The sequence below is a fragment of the Theropithecus gelada genome, chromosome 14 (genome assembly GCF_003255815.1).
Source record: "Theropithecus gelada isolate Dixy chromosome 14, Tgel_1.0, whole genome shotgun sequence".
Taxonomy (NCBI): domain Eukaryota; kingdom Metazoa; phylum Chordata; class Mammalia; order Primates; family Cercopithecidae; genus Theropithecus; species Theropithecus gelada.
Genome location: NC_037682.1, coordinates 91,945,577 through 91,958,582, shown reverse-complemented (window position 1 = coordinate 91,958,582; position 13,006 = coordinate 91,945,577). Strand labels below are relative to the sequence as shown.

General features: G+C 37.3%; 1 protein-coding gene across 2 annotated transcripts in view; it reads right to left on the bottom strand.

Annotated features, from left to right (window-relative positions):
- Positions 1-13,006, bottom strand: part of CNTN5 (contactin 5) — a 1,331,129-nt gene that overhangs the window by 383,356 nt on the left and 934,767 nt on the right. The window lies entirely within an intron of this gene.

Below are 13,006 nucleotides of genomic sequence, written 5' to 3'. Positions count from 1 at the left end.
CCTGTTGGTTCTTTATCTCTATAAAACCCTAACTAATACAGGCAGATTAAATTATCAATTTTTGATTCTATATAATTGTATTCATGTGTATATGACAAAAAAGTTATTTTAAAAATAGATTAATCCTTTAATATATGGTTTTTCTGTTCATCTTTCAATCATTAAAGGTATTTATTTTAGGTCTTTGACAATGATAAAATGAAATTCTATCTTAAGCCTGTTAATGATGATGAATAAATCACAATGTACTTGTTTTCACCAGTCTTAACTTTCACAAAAGAATCAATTTTGTCTTGGCAATATATAATAAGACTAAATTAATCAGTTTCCTTATTATCCTTTTAGGCTGAACATATTATCAAATATTAAGCTGAAATTAAAAAAAAAGGATCTTACCATCAAATACATATAATTATTGACTATATTCATATTAAAAGGCAACAGCAACTAGGAACTGCTATTTAATGGACTGCAAAATATGTACTTTTTCTTCAAAAAAGAAGTAATCAGAATATTTATAATGGAAGGGACCCTCCTTTGCAAATTGTCCTAGTTCTGTTGGTGTGCGAGTAAATGCTTTCAGAAGAATCTCAGAAGCAGGACTGTACCCATAGTAAGTATTCATTGCTAATACACTGCTTACACAAATATTGAATCTAACCCTGAAAAGTCTTTGGAAATCTATTTGTTTGAGGTACAAATTGTCCTATCTCAGTTCAACAAATTTGCTGATTTCCCAGGCTTAAATAAGTTTAGTAACATCAGGGTTTGAGGAAGCAAGCAATTTCATTATACATTCCAATATAATCTATAAAGTCTTGTTGCTTCTAGTTGTGTTATGATTTTTAAAATATAGCTGGTAACTGGATTTTTAAATAGCTGGTAATTTGATTTTTGTTGGCTGGAATCCACTTCTCCCCTAAAGTAACCTTTTCAAAAAATTTCTAAAGTTCCAGAAAGACATTAATACCTAAAATGACAGTTAGAGGCCTAGCATTAGGTTTCAGGTTATGCACTAATCATCGTTACAAGACTAATGATGAATAATGCCCAATACTTATATGGGGTTTACTATGTATCAGGTACCCTTGTAACTCCTTTAGCTATGACAACTCTAATCCTCATAACCTTTTGAATTGGTCTGACTCAGGGAAGTTGAAAAGTTACCTAAAGTCACATGGCTCTTCAATGCCAGAGCCAGGATTTGAATTCAGGAAGTCTGGCTTCAGAGTCCATACTCTTCACCACAATGATAAATAATGAATGAACTGCATTCCATATATTCTGCAGTAAATCAGTGCTTTGGATCCAAAGACATTTTTCTACAGCATATTGTAAGTAGTGATTGGGTTGCTATTTAACATACAAAATAAAACTTAGTTCATAACTCAGTTATGAACCATAAGCTTGTACTATGAAAAACTCAGTTCATACCATTAACATAGTTATTTGGGTAGTAGGGCATAGGAGCAAGGACCTCATGGTAAAGAAGAGAAGAAAAAATAAACTAGCTCCCCTCCATACACATGTATCTTTCACAGAAGTCTGCCTCACACAAAAACATGAAAGATGAAGGTGGGTTTGGTTTTTGGTTTGGGGATGTTCTATTCTTTTTTATATACTTTTCTTCCCCAGTACCTTTGTATGTTTCTCCCTCTGTCTGCAATGCCAGCCAAGAATTGGGGCAATTGACAAACTCTTTTTCTTTCATCAACACTGTACTCAAATGTCAACTTCTCTGTGCAAATGGTTCTAAGGGCTCTGTGGAGTTCAGTTCCTGTCCTATTTGCACGTCTGAAATATACCTCTTTACTCTTGGCACATTGTGGCATGACTTCTTTTGACAGGATCATTAACTTGTCTATCTCCCCTACTAGATCATGAGTTCCTCGAGAGTCAAAGGGCATGCCATTCTTGAATCCCCAGCACCAAAAGAAAAAAAAAATGAAACAAAACTCTGTGCATGCCAGATTCTTTACACTTATAATTATTCTAATCTTTACATCAATTTCAAAGGCAGATAGAAACAGTGTTATGTGCATCAAGAATCTAAAGTTTAGAGAGAGTGTGTCACGTAGTTTAAATGGGGCAGAACTGGGATTACAACCTAATTAAGCCTGCCTCAAAAGCCCTCTGCCTGACCTCAATGAAAAACACAAATAGATTTCTTTAAATGATGCCAAAGCCCTCTTATGATGATCATCACAATTCTATCCTACCTCTCTTACTTCCTTTCCTCTTTGGGATGCTGTCTCAGTACAACGTTAAATGCTGTAAAATAAGCAGTCATGCATCACTTAATGATGAGGATTAATGCAACATTAAGCAATTTTGTTGTTGTTATAACATCAGAGGGTACTTAAAAGAACCTAGATAATATAGCTTCCTACACACCTCGGCTATATGGTATACCCTATTGTTCCTAGGCTACAAACCTGCAAAGCATGTTACTCTACTGAATACTGTAGATAAATGTAATACAATGGTAAGTGTTTGTGTACCTAAACATAGAAAAGGTATGATAAAATATGATATAGGTAACAATGGTACACCTATACAGGGCATTTACTACAAATAGCACTTGCAGGACTGGACGTTGCTCTGGGTGAGCCAGTGAGTGGCTGGTGAGTGAATGTGAAGCCTAGGATACTACAGTACACTACGGTAGACTTTAAAAACACTGTACACTTAAGCTATACTAAGTTAATCACAAATATATTTTGTTCCTTAATAATAAATGAACCTTAGTTTACTGTAACATTTTTACTTTATAAACATTTTCAACTTTGTGACTCTTTCATAATGACACAGCTTAAAACACAAGCATATTGTACAGTTATAAAAAAATTATTTCTTTAGATCTTTATTCTATAAGCTCTTTCTCATCTTTAAAATTTTTATTGTGTTTTGCAATTCTTTTGTTAAAAATAAAGACACAAGCACACAAATTAGCCTAGCCTACACAGGTTACACTGAAAAGTCACTAGGCAATTGGAATTCTTAGTTTCATTATAATGTCATGAGACCACTGTCATATACGTGATCCATCACTGACTCAAACATTGCTATGCAGCACATGACTGTAATTCAACCAATGTACAGTAAAGTGAAATTACCGCACTGAAATTCTCATTGTCGAATCTTATTTTCAATAACATAATTCTTATTCACCTAAACAACAATTTAACTAGTGGAATTTTAGCCTGACTAGTGTATTTGTTATGTCATGGGGAGCTAGAGATCTTTGATAATGTGTTATATGGTTTTGCTCTGAGCCCCCACCCAAATCTTATCTGGAATTATAATCCCCACATGTTGAAGGTGGGGCCTCATGAGAGGTAACTGGATCATGGTGGTGGTTTCTTATGATTTAGCACCATCCCCCTAGTGCTGTCTCATGATAGAGTTCTAACAAGATTTGATGGTTTAAAGGTGTGGCATTTCCACCCTCACTCTCTCTCTCCCCTGCCACCATGTAAGATACACCTTGCTTCTCGTTTGCATTCTGCCATGATTATAAGTTTCCTGAGGCCTTCCCAGCCATGCAGAACTGTCAGTCAATTAAACTTATTTTATTTATAAATTACCAAGTCTCAGGTAGCTCTTCACAGCAGTATGAAAATGAACTAATACAAAAATTGCTACCAGGAGTAGGATATTGCTATAAAGATACCTCAAAATGCGGAAGTGACTTTGAACTGAGTAATGGGCAGATGTTGGAACAGTCTGGAGGGCTCAAAAGAAGACAGGAAAATGTGAGAAAGTTTAAAACTTCCTGGAGACTTGAATGGTTTTGGCCAAAATGCTGATAGTGATATGGACAATAAAGTCAAAGCTGAGGTTGTTTCAGACAGAGTTGAGAAACTTATTGAGAACTGGTGCAAAGGTCACTCATGGTCTATTTTAGCAAGGAAACTGGTGGTATATTGCCTCCACCCTAGAGATATGCAGAACTATGAACTTGAGAGAAATTATTTAGAATAGCTGGTGGAAGAAATTTCTATGCAGCAAAGCTTTCAAGATGTGACCTGGCTGTTTTTAAAAGTGGATAGTCATACAAGTTTACAAAGAAATGGTCTGAAATTCAAGCTTATGTTTAAAAGGGAAGCAGAAAATAAAAGCTTGGAATATTTGCAGCCTGACCATGAGGTACAAAAGAAAAACCCCTTTTCTGGGAAGAAATTCAAGCCAGCTGCAGAAATTTGCATAAGTAGGAGCTGAATGTTAATAGCCAAGACAATGTGGAAAGTGTTTCCAGGGCACGTTACAGGTCTTTGCAACAGCCTGTCCCATAACAGGGCTAAGAAGGAAAAATAGTTTCATAGGCCATGCCTGGTGGCCAGCTGTACTGTGCAGCCTCGGGACATGGCACTCCGCATCCCAGCTGTTCCAGCTCCAGCCATGGCTAAAAGGAGCTAAGATATAGCTCAAGCCATTGCTTCAGAGAGTGAAAGGCCCAAGCCTTGGTCGTTTCCACATGGCATTGGGCCTGTAAGTCTAAAGAATACAACAGTTGAGGTTTGTGAACCTCTGCCTAGATTTCAGAGGCAGCTTAGAAATGCCTGGAAGTCCAAGCAGATGTCTGATGCGGGGGTGGAGACCTCATAGAAAGTCTCTACTAGGGCAATGCAAAGGGGAAATGTGGGGTTGGAACCCCTACTCAGAGTCCCCACTGGGATGCTGCCTAGTGGAGCTGTGAGATGAGGGACACCATCCTCCACACCCCAGAATGCTAGATCCACCAACAGTTTGCACCATGTGCTTGGAAAAGCTGCAAGTACTTAATGCCAGCCTGTGAAAGCAGCCAAGAGGGTTGTATCCTGCAGAGACAAAGGGACAGAGTTGCCAAAGGCTTTGCATCTCCACCCGTTGCATCAGCATGCCTGGGATGTGAGACACGGACTCAATGGAGATTACTTTGCACCTTTAAGATTTAATGACCCTCTGGTTGGTTTTTGGACTTGCATGAGGCCTGTAGCCCCTTGGTTATGACCAATCTCTCCCTTTTGGAATGGGAGCATTTACCCAATGCCTACACCCACATTGTAACTTTGAAGTAACTAACTTGATTTTACAGGCTCCTAGGTGGAAAGGTCTTGCCTTGTATCAGATAAGACTTTGGATTGGACTTTTGAGTTAATGTTGGAATAAGTTAAGACTTTGGGGAAAGCATGATGCGTTAGGAAAGCATGATTGGTTTTGAAATGTGGAAGGACATGAGATTTGAGAGGGGCCACGGTAGAATGATATGGTTTGGCTCTGTGTCCCCATCCAAATCTAATCTCAAATTGCAATCCCCATGTGTGGAAGGTGGGGCCTAGTGGGAGGTGATTCAATCAGGGGGGTGGTAGAGTTTTCATTAGATCTGGTATTTTAAAGGTGTGGCTTTTTCTACCTCACAATCTCTCTCTCTTGCTGCCATGTAAGATATGCCTTACTTTTCCTTCACCTTCTGCCATAATTATAAGTTTCCCAAGGCATCCCCAGTCATGTGGAACTGTGAGTCAATTAAACCTCTTTTCTTTATAAATTACCTAGTCTCAGGTACTTCTTTATAGCAGTGTGAGAATGGGCTAATACAATGGGTCTGCCGCATTTAGCCAAAACTACCTTAAAATCCATTTCGGAGCTTAGAGCTCACAATGGGGGTACAAACATTGGGTAAATGCTTGCTTTCCAAAAGGGAGAAATTTGCCAAAACCAAGGGGCTACAGGCCCCATGTAAGTCCGAAAACCAGCCAGACAGTCGTTAAAACTTAAAGTTCCAAAATAATCTCCAATGACTCCATGTCTCACATACAGAGCATGCTGCTGCTAGGGGTGGACTCCCATTAAACCTTAAAGCTCCAAAATTGTTCTTATGTTTTTTTTAAAAAAACTTTTCTTCCTTTGCCTCTAAATGTCCAATTCTCTAAAAGCTTCTTGAGGCTATATCTTTTATTTAAACAAAGGCAAAATCAGAAGGGCTGGCAGCAATGGCCGACTTGTGGAAGGGCAGCTATTTATACACATGAATCATTTGCAAGTCACCCATCTGTAAAATTTGTACTATGTGTATTTGATCATCATGATGTTAGGATGACAGTGAAATATTTCTTTATGTTGGCTTTCATTTATTTATTAAACAAGTGGATGATGTAAATACTCTTTAAAATTCTTGATTCAGCATTTTTTTCCCCTTTTAACCAATATTTTTAACACTCTGACATTGTAAAGGAAAACCTACATTTAAAGAAAAAAGCATGCTATAATATTAAGTAGACTCTACTAATTATTAAGAAAATTAGTCTCTGTATTCTCTGGACAGATAATTTGACAGATAATTAACACACTATGTAGCAGGCAACCTTACATTCCCTATAGATGAATTCTGTCATTCCGAAAGATCACCATAACCCCAATTTTACTTATATGGGTTACTCCGTACACTCTTCCTAGTTTCATAAATTTGATGGATTCTTTCCTTCTTGCACAAATGAGAAGAATATCCTTCATGACATTTATTTCAATGAAACTGGGAAGGAACTAATATTGATTGCTTCTGTAAGGATCATCTGTAACCTCACCCTTTAAATTTGATTTTTGGTAATATTGATAAAATTAATCCAATATCCCAATGTAGCACTGATATCCTAAGGGACGCAGGATGATACAGTAGATAAAACAATCACTGTGAGTTAGATCTGTAGCTCCAGACCTCCTACCAACTATAACCTGGTGCCTGTCCCTTAACTGGTGGTAACTGAGCAATAAAGTATAAAGATTAGGAGTGTACTCTTTGCAGTCAGACAAGCATAAGCAAGAGGACTTGCTGCCTGTCTAAATCATAGGTTCTTTACCTAGAAAATAAGAAGATACGCTCAAAATGCTGTTTTGCTGTGATGACTAAGTGAAAGAATGTATGAAATGCTTTTAGCATAGTGGCTGGTGCACAGGAAGAATGTTAATCATTATCAAGCCTTCCACTTAGGCAGCTTGCTATCTCTCCTCTACAGCTCCAAAGATGAACGTTATAAAATAGTAAGATGAATCACTGAGATTTAAAATATTTTGAATAATGGCAAGATTATATTGGTATAACTGAATTACCTCTCAGTATATCTACTTTGAAGACACAACACTCATTTGAATATATGAGGCTCAGTACATTTGTTAGGAAATAAATGTCTTGTTATTTTATGGCAAATTTGCAAAATATCTCATTGGAGTGAACTCTGGAAGAAACACCTCTGAATATTACAAATTACTTTCCAGAAGTAGTTTTAGAATCCTCAATATCCTGTACATGATTTTTAAAACTGGATAATAAAAATGATCACAAAATAAAAAATCTAGAATCCTTTCAGGATAATGGAAACTTTAAAATATCCACCATACGTTACTCAATTTTAGCAAATTAACTGAGACAAAATGTGAGAATTAGTGCAGAGAGAAAAAAAAATGTAAGGAAATAATTTAAAATGATTCATAGGGAGCCTTAAGGTTATTTTTAAATACCTTACTGGATACTCAGAGAAAAATCAGGTAGAGCATATTAAGAATGGCAATGCAAGGCAAGATAAGGAAAACTGAAAACCATAGGAAAACAGGCTGTTTTATTAACAAAAGAAAGACTGTCGAAGCAAAGGGAAAAGAACAACTATCACCTATGGCAGCTCAATTATGAGAACACTCCTCTCAAGTAAACATTTTGATCTAAATTTCAATAATTACCTTAAAGGCACTCGGAAACTAGGAATTAAATACATGACAACTGACCAATTGCAGAAATACTGCAACCACTTGAAAATCCCCAGAAAGCCACAGTTATTAACTGAAATAAAATGTCAGACGTTTCATAATCTGACTGAATATAAAAATTCCTAGTGATTCTTGTCAAAATTACCTCTGTTCTCCACTTCAGACTGACTGATCAGAATATCTAGGGGAGAACCAGGAATCTGTATTTTTAGCGAGATTCTCTCCAACATAATTTTTTTTTATCGCCTTTCATCCACCTTTTTTGGGGGGCAACCCTAGCTAGTATAAAAATGAGATTTCAAAATACAAAGAAATATGTATCTTTTTAAAAAACCCATTGCAAGTAACGATTAGTTCTCACCATGGAGATGTACAGAAACATACCAGTACATGTTACTGTACACACAAGTAAAATATACTGAATATATGTGAAATATCTGGGAGTACTGTGGAAAATACAGATTCCTGAGATATATGGGGTGAGGATAATGTATATACAGGTCATAACTGGTCTCTTTCTCCCAATTCTTTCTCTGAGGAAATACCACAAACAAGACGGCCTCTCTAGGTATGTCCAGATGGTGCATTTGAAAACCCTGGTTCTCCTCAGGCCTCCCAGGGAAAGAGTAGGTTCAAGATTTCATTCTCTTTGGAAATCTTCTGAAGGACTCTGCCTTTCAAGGTCACTGAACACTCTAAGAGACACTGCATAGTCTGCTAGCTGGGTGTGGTTCTGGGAGGGCCTGACGACTCAGTGGAAATGGAAGTGTTTCTCAACCTTGGAAAGAGAGAGCATGTGGATTTAACTATTCCTAGTACTTTCAGTTGGGAGAGGGCTGCTCTTGTCTCCGGGTAAGGGAGAGGAGCAGGGACATGCCTTGTATTTCCAAAGAAAGTGCTTCTTGCTGATTTATTCACCTTGCACAATTATGGAGTGAAAAAAGACTACTTTCTAAGACTGTCCCCAGAAACTGTGGGCAGATCTGAAGTATGACCCAATATTTTCATATATTTTTAAATTTTTATTGTTTTTATTTATTTTTTGAGACAGATTCTCGCTCTGTCACCCGGGCTGGAGTGCAGTGGTGCGATATGGGCTCACTGCAAGCTCCGCCTCCTGGGTTCACGCCATTCTCCTGCCTCAGTCTCCTGAGTAGCTAGGACTACAGGCACCCGCCACCATGCCTGGCTAATGTTTTGTATTTTTTGAAATAGAGATGGGTTTTCACCGTGTTAGCCAGGAAGGTCTCGATCTCCTGACCTTGAGATCCACCTGCCTCGGCCTCCCAAAGTGCTGGGATTACAGGCGTGAGCCACTGCTCCCACCTGTTTTTATTTTTTTTTAAGCATTGTCGATTATCCTGATACAAGGGTTTGGGGATCACGTTATTGAGTGCTGGCCTACTAGATGCAATTTAGGCAGACATCTATAATCTTTTGAGAATTTTTTTTCAAATTAAATATTATAATTTAAAAATGTTTTATTGCTAAATGATGCTAATGATTATCTTAGTCTTCAATGAGTTATAATCTTTAGCCATAACAAAACATTATTATTCGAACATAATTTCAATTTATATGATTTCAATCTGTGGAAGAATATTGTTTTGTCATAAGTAGTGAAATACCTTAGATACGGGAAGCTACGTGTTGACAAAACGACATAGTCTTTAGGGATCGAGGTAGGGCTGGCATTTGTTATTTTGTAGAGTTTTTCTGTGTGTGTGAGTGACGGAGTCTCACTCTTGTCTCCAGGCTGGAGTGCAGTGGCACTATCTCAGCTCACTGCAACTTCCGCCTCTCGGATTCAAGCAATTTTCCTGCCTCAGCCTCCCGAGTACCTGTGACTACAGGCGCGGGCCACCACACCCAGCTAATTTTTGTGTTTTTAGTAGAGATGGGGTTTCACCATGTTGGCCAGGATGGTCTCGATCTCCTGACCTTGTGATCTGCCCGCCTCGGCCTCCCAAAGTGCTGGGATTACAGGCATGAACCACAGTGCCTGGCCTTGTAAAGTATCTTAACATGACAAAGGTTGAATAAAATTCCCAACATCTCAGGCGATAATAAGCTCTACTGGGTAGTGAGTGAAACGTCAAGCTGGTAAATACCATTTGCATGGAGATATCATAAGGCTGTGTGGGTGGTATTATGAAAGTGGCAGATGAATTTCAATATGGACAAGCATAAGGAAATGCTTTTAGAATAAAATCTAAACTATGCTTATTATATGATAGGCTTTATTCCAGTTTATTGTAAGTAACTAACTTCATGATCTTTGACAAATCGTTTGCATTCTTGCAGACAGAGCTAGGAGTTAAGAGGGTACTTCATGAAGACAGAACAGAAAGAAAAAAAATGAGTCAGAAAATTGTGGACAAGGCTTGGAGTGAAAAATTATTCAAGGCAAGTGATGGAATATAAAGCTCCTCCCAATGTTACTGCCCATCCATCCCCTTTGTCTCTATTAAAATATCAATTCTAGACAGTGGAGTTTACATTTATACAATAAACAACAACAGCAATAACAAAAACTACAATAATACCAATAGTCTAGAAAAGTAGTTTTCGATTACAATACCCCTGCCTCCCCGACACACACAAGTAAAATGCTATGGGAATTATAGGATAAGTACTGTGTTAATAGTTAACCTTTACTAAAGTTTACTAAGTAACACACACTCTTCTAAGTGCTTTGCATGTATCCATGTATTTAATCCTCACAGGAACCCTATCAGATAAGTACCAATATTATCCCCATGTTCAGATGAATACACTGAGGCATAAATAGGTTAAGTCTCTTGTCTAAGATTAAGTAGGTAATAAATTAAACTCAAGTTTGTGACCAATGTATTTTAAACCAAATTAGGCAAATAGATTCTAGTTTAAATTTCCGTAATGATGCCACTCTCATGAAGTTGCATTCTGTAAGTGACATTAACAATTAGTTTTACAGTACTATATACTTATGGCCTCACTTCTTTGCTACAATCTAGAATACGGCAATGTATTTTTTTGTTTGTTTGTTTTTGACAGTGTGTTTTGGATAGGAATACTATTTACCTTAAGTGAGCTACAGAAAGAAGGAGCTCAAAGCCACTGATATGGGTGACAGGTAAAGGAGTGTTGGAATTAGAAGTGGAAAGAAAGGAATGGATGAGAATGACATTGCAGATGTAGAATCCAGAGGGTTTGCAGAATCTATGGCATATGCGATCATGAGATTAGGAGGAGTCTAATTGACACAGAAATGTTTATGTTTGATGTCTAGGAGAAAGGTAATGTAATTCATAGCACAAATGTCAGCCGGAGAAGTTAGTTTGTGGGATATTCTAAATTAGAAACAGAAACAGAAGTATTCACTGAAGAAAAAAATATTTAAAAATATCATGGGGGTCAGGAGCGGAGTTTTGAAAGAACCCCTACATTTAAGAAGATAAGCCTCCTTCAATTCTTCATGGAATAAAGGCCAAGTACAAATAAGATACAGTGGGTGGACAGACATATAGATGGATAAGTGGAATGACTGATTTAGGGGGTAGATTGAGAAGAGACAGTGAAAGGTACAAATGGAACGGTCTGGGAGAACAAACTGCCAGGAAAGATGAAAAGAAAATATTTGCAGCTTTGTACATGGGCTTCAAAGCGGTCAGAATAATGAAGGCGGAGAGAAATGCTGATACATGTGGTTAAAAGAAACCTGACTAGTTTAGAGAAAATTCTATGAGTTGTATGATGAGGCCCCATACCCAATTAGAGATGATTAAATGGAAGAGGAGGAGTAGCAGCAACAGAAGCATTAAGAGTCGAGTAGTTTCTCAAGAAATCTGAATATTAAAAAGTCAGATAATCATAACTGAATATACCTTTGTCACCACTGCAAAAGTCAACTCAAAGTTCACATTCCTTTCGTTCATAGTTACAATGCCAGTTATCAAAAGTTTTTGTCTTTCAGAAATTTATTTCTGAATTACAATGACAGGCAATCACATAGGAAATCAAGAAAAAGACTAAGTTAGATATATATTTAGCATATTCATCTTGTTATTTGTTAGCACGTATTAAGTAATTCTCCCAAGGTTTCAAGACAAATTAAGGGAGTTAATAAAATGCTACACATTGTTTTATCTGATAAAAAGTTATCTTTATAGGCAGAAATTCAAGCTGTTTTTAAGTATGCTTAGGAAGAAATTGCATTGTATAGAATGACTGATTGCCAAGGACAAGTGAGCAAATGAAGTATTCATCTTATCCAAAAATCATCCAAAATTTTTTGATGTTTTAATTTAAATTTTTATATCAAGATTATGAGCTTTCCAGAAAGACACATAGAAAAATTAAAAAAAAAAAAAGATTAACGAAAGCCAAAATATCTGTATTCCCGCAGAGTTTGATATAAACTTTTTATATTATTCAGCTTCCTTAGCACAGATAAATGTATCCAAATAGTAGTGTTCTTGTCAAAACTTTCCCAGTCCCCTTGGAATTATCCACAATTGAAAATTCTGAACCAAGATTAGAAGAAAAAGTCTTCTGGATTTAAGGTAGAACATTTAATACCCAAGGAGTGGCAGTTAGAAGGGAAAATGAAAAAAAAAAAAAAAATCCAAAGCTATTCCAATTGCCATATTCCTTTATGATAAACAGACTAATCAGGAAATAACAGTGGCTTTGCGACATTCCATTGTTGAATACTAAACTAAATCTCAGGGATCAGAGAGGACAACACGAGATCCATTCTGTCTGTGCTTTGTCTCAGACAAAGCAGAGAACATTCACTGAGCCTATGTTACGGTGGTCGCCCCTGAGGGCAGATTCACTCTCCCTGTGGAGACGCTAGTGGAGAATCCATTCCCTTGCCTTTTCTAGGTTCTAAAGCTACATTTTCTTGCTCACGGCCCATTTCTGAACCTTCAAAGTGCATCATTCCAATCTCTGCTTCCGTCACCAGTCATCACATTGCCTTCTCATCGGTCATCAATTCTCCTTCAGCCTCCGCCTTAAGGACACTTGTGACTACATTTAGGGCTGACCCAGATAATCTAATGTCCCAACTTCAAGATCTTCAACTTAATTACATCCATTAAGCTCCTGGACCATATAAGCTAATATTCATTTTCCAGGAATTAGGATTTGGACATCTTGAGGGCCATTATTCAGCCTATTACAGTCTTCACAGGCATACCATTTTTATATTTTTCCATTGCTCTTAGGACGTGCAGTATTCACTAGTAAATTAATGGGGTTGATTCATGGATTATGTAAT